The 10,000-nt window shown below is 42.0% G+C and overlaps 1 long non-coding RNA gene across 1 annotated transcript in view; it reads right to left on the minus strand.

Moving 5' to 3' along the window:
- Window positions 1–8,114, minus strand: part of LOC137992360 (uncharacterized) — an 11,178-nt gene extending 3,064 nt beyond the window's left edge. The window contains exons 1-2 of the long non-coding RNA XR_011121680.1: window positions 7,977–8,114; window positions 6,814–6,982 (exon numbers count right to left, since the gene is read on the minus strand). This is a non-coding gene — a long non-coding RNA (uncharacterized lncRNA). The remainder of the gene's footprint in view (window positions 1–6,813; window positions 6,983–7,976) is intronic.
- Window positions 8,115–10,000: the final 1,886 nt, after the last annotated feature.

The following is a 10,000-nucleotide window of genomic DNA, read 5'->3' on the forward strand; positions in this document are numbered from 1 at the left end:
CTCCATTTTTAAGTTCCCCAATAGAAATAAATAAATAAATACCGTATAGAGTGTGTTCACTCACGTGATCAGTAACCTGGTAACCTTGTTTTTCCGCCAAAATAAAAGAAAACATTTGCATGATGATAGAGCTCAATTCCCGGATGATTCGTTGGGGACACCAACATGGCAGCAATTCCATTGTTCAGGAACACCAACATGGCCGCCGTGACGTCACTTGAAAACACTCCATAGAAATACTCAACTTTGACCACAGGTAGCCCAAACTAATAATTAGCTCACTTATGTCCAGAAATGCAGGTTATTAATTAGCTCGATGAAAGCCCAAGTTTGAAATCCAACACGACGTGTCCCTTTAAGTCTAAGCATATTCTACCTGTTTCTAATAATGAGGTAAGTGTACGGTTTAACGTTTTTTTTAGGTGAGGGCAAATTCAGCTATTTATCTCTACTTGAGCACTGTAGTTTGGAGGCCACTTTGAGCTACTTTGTGACGTTAATTGACTGTATTCCCAGACGCGAGTGACGTTGAAGGTGGGGAGAAGAGCAAGGTATCGTGGCCGGTATGGACAAAAAACGCCTACAAACTTAATAAGTTGCAGACAAGCTTCATAGAGCACACGCAAACTTGATAAAATGGACGCAAAGTTAATTAATGGCACCCGAATTTGATGAGAGGGTTACAAACTTGCATACAAATCATTAATGAGGAACACGGAAACACGGACATAAAAAAGACATACAAATTTTATAATAAGCAGAGCTTACAAACTTAAAGGAAGAAAACAAACACAATAAACTGCTCGAAAACATAATAAAATGACTAACACTTAACAAAATTGAAACAAATGTAATAAAATTGTTAAAGATGAAACAACAACAATGATATTCAATGTAAGGAGAAATGTAGACTCGGAAAAATATCCGAGTCCCAGATGGGATATGAACCCACGACCCTCCGTGATCTAGTCGGATGCTCTAACCACTGAGCTACTGAAGACTCTATGGTGAGCAAGGGTCAATTTGTGGGTCTCGACTGGAACCGCATCGCGCGGCTACACAGCCAAGTGTTGACTAGCATATTTGAAACTCACTAACAGCATCGCGCTGTCACATTTAATGGATATCAAGATGCAGCCAACCAACCTCCAAAGTGAGTGTGTTAAAGATGAAACAACAACAATGATATTCAATGTAAGGAGAAATGTAGACTCGGAAAAATATCCGAGTCCCAGATCTGGGATATTTTTCCGAGTCTACATTTCTCCTTACATTGAATAAAATTGTTTCTCACGTAAAAATATAAACAAGTTACAAACTTGTAAAAGTGTATTTCTTGCAAATTTTAGGGCTGTAACCATTTAAAAATTTTTAAACTTGTTTATATTGTTAAGTGAGAAACAACTTTTGTTATATTTGTTTCAATTATCAGCCATTTTATAAAGTGAATGATGAGGGGCTTATTGTGTTTGATAGCATTCCGCTAAGTTTGTAAGCTCTGCCTTTCACAAAATTTGAATGCATGTTGTTAAGTTTGCACGTTTCATGTCTTACATGTACATACTATGTACATGCCGTTCACGAAAGCAAGGGGACACTTTGTGACGCTTATCAAAAAAGCCTGTGCTTCTACTAACCTGCATTTCTGAACATGCAATTTGCTTGCTCTCTTTTAACAAAGGTTAGGAACACGTCTCAGAAACAGCCCAAAATTAACGCCTTAAATGGAAAATGCATGTGGAATTGAGATGCGGTAAAAGTAACTTCATTTCAACAACTGTCGTGATATTGCTTTCATTCGAGTTTCGGCCTATGGTTGCCGTGTTGGTAGTACCCAGGCCACCACAGTGATTAGACAGTTTTTGTAAAAGATCCTTCACACTCAGCACCGTCCTCTCAATTAAAACATTAGACTGGTGGTATAATGGGCAGCAGATGTGTATTGGGAACCGTTGTCCGTAATAAGCTTGTTAGTCATCCCATGTTCTTCGGAGATAGACTTGAGGTGTGCAATGACTGTGAGTGACTGGGTGTTTGGCAGCTTTTTCACGACAGGAAACTTGCTATGGTAGTAAGTTACTAACAAGAAGTCAGTACTCTTCCAGTGGAAGACATCAGAGCTCAAGGTATGCCACGCTTTCTGGGGCACATCATGGGGAAGCAGGGGTTCCCTGACATTTAACTTCTGGTGACGCTGACATGGTGGGCCACTCTTTATCATTTCATCAATGTCTTTGTTGATATTCGCCCAGAACATAGAACTCTTTGCTCTTAGCTTGCACCTCTCGCTCCCTTGATGGGCGTAATGTAGCTGGTGCAGAACATCAGGCTGGAGTGACCTGGGGATGACGACACGTGTTTTTAAGGATCAAACCATCTGCTACAGTGAGTTCGTCGCGATAGTTCCAATAAGCAAGAAGATGGGCAGGACAATCTGATCTTTTTTGAGGCCAACCATTCATGATGACGTATCCTTGACGGTTTCTTCCTGTATGTGAGCCACCCTTGTTGGGCTGGCATTGAGATTTTGACGAATCTCATGCACCGACACATCTAAGCCCTGTACGGTTTCACCGGGACAAAAACTGACCCTTGAAAGGGCGTCAGCAACAGGTATGTCCCTCCCAGGGACGTACTTAATTCGTGCAGCTTGCTTGTGAACTCCACTCGGCCATTGGCTTGTAGGAGGAAAGCACCTTAACCTCTCTGCGAAGCATCCACTTGAACAGTTATATGCTGAGTACTGTCAAAGTACTTCAACGCAGTGGGGGCTGTGATTAAACGTTTGATCTGATCAACGGCAGACTTGTGTTCTGGACCCCAAACAAATGCACTTGTCGCTTTGGTTAAACCCAAAAGGTTAGGTTGGGAATAAAACGGCTCAGGAATTGGACCGTTCCAAGGAAAGACCGCAGATCTGAAAGGCTGGATGATGTGTCCATGGACAGTATGGAGTTAAAATTAATCGTCTGAGGATAAGGCTGGAGATCTTCAGCACCAATAATATGGCCGAAAAAGGGGATGCGGGTGCACCTGAATTTGCACTTATCCAAACTGAAGTGAAGACCGGTCTCAAGGGCGCGCTGGAGAACAGCGCGAAGGTTTTCATCATGGTCGCTAAAGTCCTTCTTATAGCCATACACAACAATGTCGTCTGCAATTCGGGTTACACCAGGTAAATCGCCGAAAGTTTCATCAACCTTCCTTTGGAAAATAGTCGCAGGAACCTATACCTCCCAAACGGCGAGTTGAAAGTGGCACAAAGTGAACTTTCTGTGTCTGGCTTAATGTTCCAATAACCACTGCGGGCATCTAAATTCGAGAAACATTTTGCACCATTAACTCTTTTCCTCCTCCTCTTCCTTGGAAGGACATCTTCTAGCGTAGGTGTGAAATAGTGTGGCCTCTTGATGGCCCGGTTGAGATCCTTAGGATCCAGGGAAAGACGCAACGCACCGGTGCTCTTGGTGACACACACAAGGGGTGTTAACCCAATCAGTTGACTCGGTAACCTTCGCTATGATACACTGTTCAACCAATGAATCTACGTCTTCCTTTAGGGCTTCCTTGGAGGCTTCGGGGATCCTGCGTGGAGGATGCACGACAGGGGAAACCACAGGTTCAACTGTGATAGGGAACTCGCCCTGAAAACATCCCATCCCTTGAAAGCAGTCACCAAAGTTCTTGAGCAGTTCAGTCTTGGCAGCTGGGTCTGGGTCACAAATAGGTTGATGTGCAGAACTTAGCCAGGGAGCCTCTTTCTTTGTCAAAACACCAAAGTTTAGGATAATTAAGTTCAGATCCTTACATGTCGGAAGGCGTAGGATGGTCGGAACATCCGCATATCAACAACGTGAAAAATGTATGGTTTACAGGAGCCTTGATGAGCCAGCTTGAGTACACAGGTGCCATAGTGACCGACAGTGTGCCCACCGAAAGCAGATATAATTGTGCTGGATGGTGACAGGGTAGAGAGGAATACCTTAATGGTTGCAAGGTAAGTCTGGGAAAAGTGACTTGTGGGTATTTAAGGAAATAACACTCCCCTTGCCGCCAATGTCAATTTTGCACAATAGTGGTTTTTTGCACTGATCAGACTCCACTTCCACCTCTAGGCAGGCTTGGGTATTACCTTTTGTGACCTGGTTAATTGATAACGTATTGAAGTATAGCTAGTCTGGAAGAGGCACTTCAGGGCTGTCTTCCACCTCTTCGTGAGCTTCAAGGCTATGGAGATGCTTTTCTGCATTAGGCTTCCCACTTGGTGCCTTCGAACGCCTTGGACGGCCATTGCATGTCTTTTGTTGCTTTTGGTAAGCTTTGACGCGCTGCAGACCTTTCTCCAATGATTTTCCTCACCACAAGCACCACAAATTGATCCACAGGCTGGGCAGCAGGATCTTTGAGAAATATCATGTTCTGTACCGCAGCAACCGCACAAGCGAATGACAGAGCCACGGGGTTTGTTGGAAGCATTTCTAGGTTTTGAAGTTGGACAATACTTCAGGGCATCAACACGGGTAGAAACATCGCTTAAAATTCCTTTACTTGTTTACTTGTAACTTCTTTGGTTCTGGTGATGTCCAAAGCGGTATCAAGGGTACAAGTAGCGTCCTTTTCAAGAAGCTTAGTTTGCATACGTTTGGAATCTGATCCGAAAATGAGGGCATCGATAATATGCTCATCTGGACTGGTAAACTTACATTCTTCAACAAGAATTCGCATTTTCTTAACAAATGAATCGACTGACTCGTCAGGTTCTTGTTAAGGTTCTGAGCTTGTACCTTGCAAGTCGAAAGTTGCTCTTTGGAGGAAGGTAATTCTCAAAGCGCGTCCAGTAGGTGCTACGTTTCTTCTCATAAGTGGCGCTCAAATTCCACGTGGAGACCAGTTCAATGCCATCGTCGCCAGACCATATAAGCAAATATGTATCACAGTATCTATGGCGGAACGCAATAACTTTCTTATGCAATCTTTGTCTTGTGGTGTGGTTTTGCCATTATGTGACGAGGTGTTGTGTCTCCATCATGATCTGTTGAGGTCTTCTCTTGACGTGCTGTGTTTACATTTTATGTGATGAGGTTCATTTCTGACGTCGAGTTTCTCCCCCTATGTGATTATAAACACAGCATGTCAAAAGACCTCGCCTCGATCCAAGCCCTTACTCGTTTTTCACACGCAGTTTTCTTCGCTTTCCCGACTATCTGGGAGCCTGGAACAGTGGCTCAGGGAGAACCCAGTGTCTCGTCCCAGTCCCAAACACCTCCCGTCCGTATTCCGTAGTTTGTAGTAAGCACATCTTACGGTTGCCTTTATGTGCCTTTATTTTGAAACGATAGGGCAACTGCGACAAATCATAATTATTCAAGATGGCGGCGCCCGGCAAATTTGACAAACGTTTTTGTACTTCATTTAAATTTCGGATACAAACGCTTTCATTGGAAAAAATCGAACACTTTTGATTGTAAACGTTATGTTCTGTGTTTTAAGCTTCTTAGTGGAGGTTCCCTTTAAGGCGTACAATACCACGTGATCTGTGTAACTTATTACTTAACTGGCTTCATAGCTCATATCAGTCGGTAGAGCAATGCACCGGCATCGCAGAGCTATTGCGTTCGAATCCCGTTGCAGCCGTCTGAATTTTTCAGGTGTCTATCTATCAGAGGCGGTTGCTTATATTGTCCAGATAGATGCTAGGATCACTTCCATTTTTTCGTCTGTAACCCGAAAAGGAAATCCCACATTTCTTTCCCTTAAAAAGTAATTAAGCTGCACACTCAAGACACTCAAGCATCGAGCCAAAATTATTATTATTTTTCAACAAGGAAAGCCCAATCGCATTAATTTCACCACGATAATCGGCTGTGACGGAGCGACATATTAAAGGCCATTCCTACATGTTCATATCGTAGGTTATTATAGGTCATAGCTCAGACGATTAAAGATCTTAAGTCGCGATTTTAAAAATGGATGTTTCTAAAACGAAGGCCGAAGAACCCATGGACTAAAACGAAGCTCCCTTGCGTTCCGTGTGTCTCGCGGTTCGCGCCAAAAAGTAGCGCCTCTTAGAGTCGTAGTCACTAAAACATGGAACGACCTAAAACCTCCTGAAACCACCTAAAACCATCTGCAACCACCTAAAACCATCTACAACCATCTACAACTACCTCATAAAAAATCTACAACCATCTAAAACCACCTCAAAAAAATCTACAACCACCTACAACCACCTCAAAAACATCTTCAACCACTCACAAAGAATCGAATACCATCTTAAACAAGCCATAATTGTATAAAATAAGCAAGACGACAATATGTGGTTACCATTTAGCCAAAAAAAACCGGATGGCATGATCGTGACATAAAGGTAAGCGATTTTCCGATTTCGGAAAATCGCTTACCTTTATGCCACGATCATGCCTTCCGGATTTTTTTTGGCTAAATGGTAACCACATATTGTCGTCTTGCTTATTTTATACAATTATGGCTTGCTTAAGATGGTATTCGATTCTTTGTGACTGGTTGTAGATTTTTTTGAGGTGGTTGTAGATGATTGTAAATTTTTTTGAAGTGGTTGTAGATGGTTGTAGATGGTTTTGGGTGGTTGTAGGTGGTTTTAGGTGGTTTTAGGTCGTTCCATGTTTTAGTGACTACGCTCTTAGAGTTTGTTTGTAGATGGCGGGATCCAGATCGAGCGAATAGGCTATTGGGCGAAACGAGCACAAATGACTAATTTTCTTCACTTGACGAAAAGCGAGAGGGCATCCAAGCAACAACGCTTCTTTGTGATTTCTTTAGAAATAATAAACATACCACATACGACGCATGGCAGACGTTGAACAAAGATTCCACAAAACAACATCGTTGCTCGAGTAGAATACATCAGACAAAGGCAAGTAGACAGGAATGTCAATATTCTTGAAATCTCGGCTTGCAAATGATGGTCACGCACGCCAAAAAAGCAACAAAGGCTATCTATCCACTGAGAAAAGAAAATTATAAATATTTAAGGTATCATTATGCTGCACGCCTGGTTTCAATAAGTGTTGAATGGACTTTTCAACGTTCACCGCACGAATTCGAATTTAACACGTGTGTGGCTCAGACTATTTGACCCACGTTTAATATGTTAGTAAGGCCAGTCCAAAAGACTTCCGCTATCACACTAAAAAACTGACGAAAGAGATATTAAAATGCACATAACTCACCACAGAAAAAAATACTCACCCGGAGCAAAAGGGACCTAATGTAAATGAACGTTCATTTAGAAAAGCCACACTTAGCTAGGGGTAATCTACATAAGAAAAACAATAGCGTTTGCTAACCGTAGTAATGTTCTAAGTCCACAGTCTCCGTCAGGCAAGGTTATATTTTGTTTGCAATTCAAATCTGAAGAATGAAAACCAATCGATCGATGTCAAAGTGATCGATTGATTACAATATTTTCCACCGATTGTTGATGAATGTGAAGTTTTTCTTTCTCAAATTATGCAATGTGCCAATATTGATACACGTGCACAATATTTCAAAGAAGGTTGTAATCTCGACTGAATCTTTACTCAAAAGAAAAAAAGGAGAAAGGGATATACTGCTTGTATGTGACCAGCCATTCGAATAAAATACGAAAAATTTAAGTAAGTTGAATCGATGTAACTGGATAAAATTAAAACAAATGGTAAGTAGTAAAAATAAACAATATCGACTGCAAATTCAGCGATGGAAATAACAAGATGATCGCATGAACCTAACGACGGCCAGGATTATTAAATATGTATTAATGTCAGCTATGCCGAGGGCCTTTTTTCTTACTCTAGACAGGCTGACATATTTGTTGTATCCAGGAAATCGACTGATCTTTGTTTTTAGTCAAGCTGTGTTGTGCTACAGGCAACTGGTGCCAAATATATTACACCTATTTAATCGACTTGGGTTTTTTAGTTTCCTCTAAATGAAATTGAAGCTTTGTGTAGAATTACCTCTTCGTTAAAGCATCGGCCTTTCGAGATCAGTTTTACGTCTACCCTGTCGAAGATGAGAACTTTGTCTTTCGACTCAGAGATACATTTGGCTCGTCACGCAATCTTCCTCCCGAACGAAAACGAGCCGGAATTTACCGTGCATAGTATACCGTACAGCGCTCTCAAGTCTCACGCATTTCGATGCAATCTCACGCTCTCACGCCGACACGAGCATTTCTCACGCATCGGTACTTTTCTCTTAGGTACCTCCCAGGGGTACCTCTAATTTGCACTCATGAATTCCAAATTCGTTCCTTCAATGGCACTAAACTTCGGCCGTTCGTGTGCGACCAATTTTCTTGTTTCTTCAGGACTTTCACATGTTAGTGTATGAAGTACAGGCTGGCTGACAATAATAACCTTGGCTCTCTTAGCAAGCAGCATGAAAAACCCAAAATTGCGGACTCAACGGTACATTTCCAGCGATTTGAGTGAGAAGAGTAAATTTCAACATTATCAGGGGGAGCATGCCCTCGGACTTCCTAGAATTGTTTGGCGCCTCCGCCACAAGAAATACACGACACCATAAGCGGCAACGCTTTAATCACCATCGTGTTGAAAGAAAAGCTGTTGTATTGTATTGTATTGTATTGTATTGTATTGTATAAACAACCGTGACTTGCACCTTTGCCGCGATCTCCAGCAAGCAACTCACTCTTTGGAAACTTGAAGACTTGATAGCTCTGTAATTGCCTCTTACCAATCGCTTGTCCGATCTCCGCCTGGAAAGGGAAAGGAAACGGCTGCTACGCAGGCTAAATCATAAAATAAACTTTTCACTGTAAAATTGATGCGCACCATTCTTTCGTCAATAAGAATTTAAGCCATCCATCTCAATTATTTGGATCGAAAATTTAGTAAATTAAGTCGTTGTGAGCGATAAAGCGGGCGAGCGCCTGGCGTGAGCAAAAAAATAGAGAGAAGTGGGGACGAGGGGAGCGAGAAGGGGGAGGGGGTGGGGAGGAAGGAATCCTTCCGTCGCCTCACCCCTTCCCCCTACTCCTTATTTTTCGCTTTCTCTCGCAGTTTTCGTCCCCTTTGCGAGCGTTTGGAAAAGGAAAGGAAACTGCCGCTACGCAGGCTATTTATGATTCGTCCCTCTTGATTTAGTTGAATATGTTCCAATACACATCTGGCGTGCTCATGTTCTCATGCTTTTAACGTAATGTATTCAAGTGAAGCTATGATCCTCGCAGTTATGAACGCAATTTTTGCAATTGCGTAGAGAAGCCTGAAAAATTCAGGACTCCAACGGGGTTTGAACCAGTGTCCTCGCGATACCGGTGCGACGCTCTAACCAACTGAGCTATGAAGCCACTGACGTTGGGAGCTGGTCATTTGTGGGTTCTAATGTTCCCGTGACAAATGAATCAATGATGAAATGATATATGAAATGGATCATATATGAACTGCGGATATAAATCAAGTGAAGCTATGATCCTCGCAGTTATGAACGCAATTTTTGCAATTGCGTAGAGAAGCCTGAAAAATTCAGGACTCCAACGGGGTTTGAACCAGTGTCCTCGCGATACCGGTGCGACGCTCTAACCAACTGAGCTATGAAGCCACTGACGTTGGGAGCTGGTCATTTGTGGGTTCCAATGTTCCCTTGAGGAACGAATCAATGATGAAATGATATATGAAATGGATCATATATGAACTGCGTTCATAACTGCGAGGATCATAGCTTCACTTGATTTCATATCCGCAGTTCATATATGATTCATTTCATATATCATTCCATCAACGTTATGTATGTTTAAAAGCTGTACAAACTCAAAGCGTTTAAAAGCGATGCGTTTTCATGGTCGTAGAAGAAGTGACTTAGAATAACATTTGACGACAAAAACTTGCGACAAAACGTTGCTTGATAACAATGTAAGATTTAAAAAAGTTAAAAACGATAAAAAGCTATAAAGAGCTAAAATCGACGACGTTTCGACGTTAACATAACGTCATTATCAAGTCAAGAATGTATAAAA

Source organism: Montipora foliosa, chromosome 1 (genome assembly GCF_036669935.1).
Source record: "Montipora foliosa isolate CH-2021 chromosome 1, ASM3666993v2, whole genome shotgun sequence".
Classification (NCBI taxonomy): Eukaryota; Metazoa; Cnidaria; class Anthozoa; order Scleractinia; family Acroporidae; genus Montipora; species Montipora foliosa.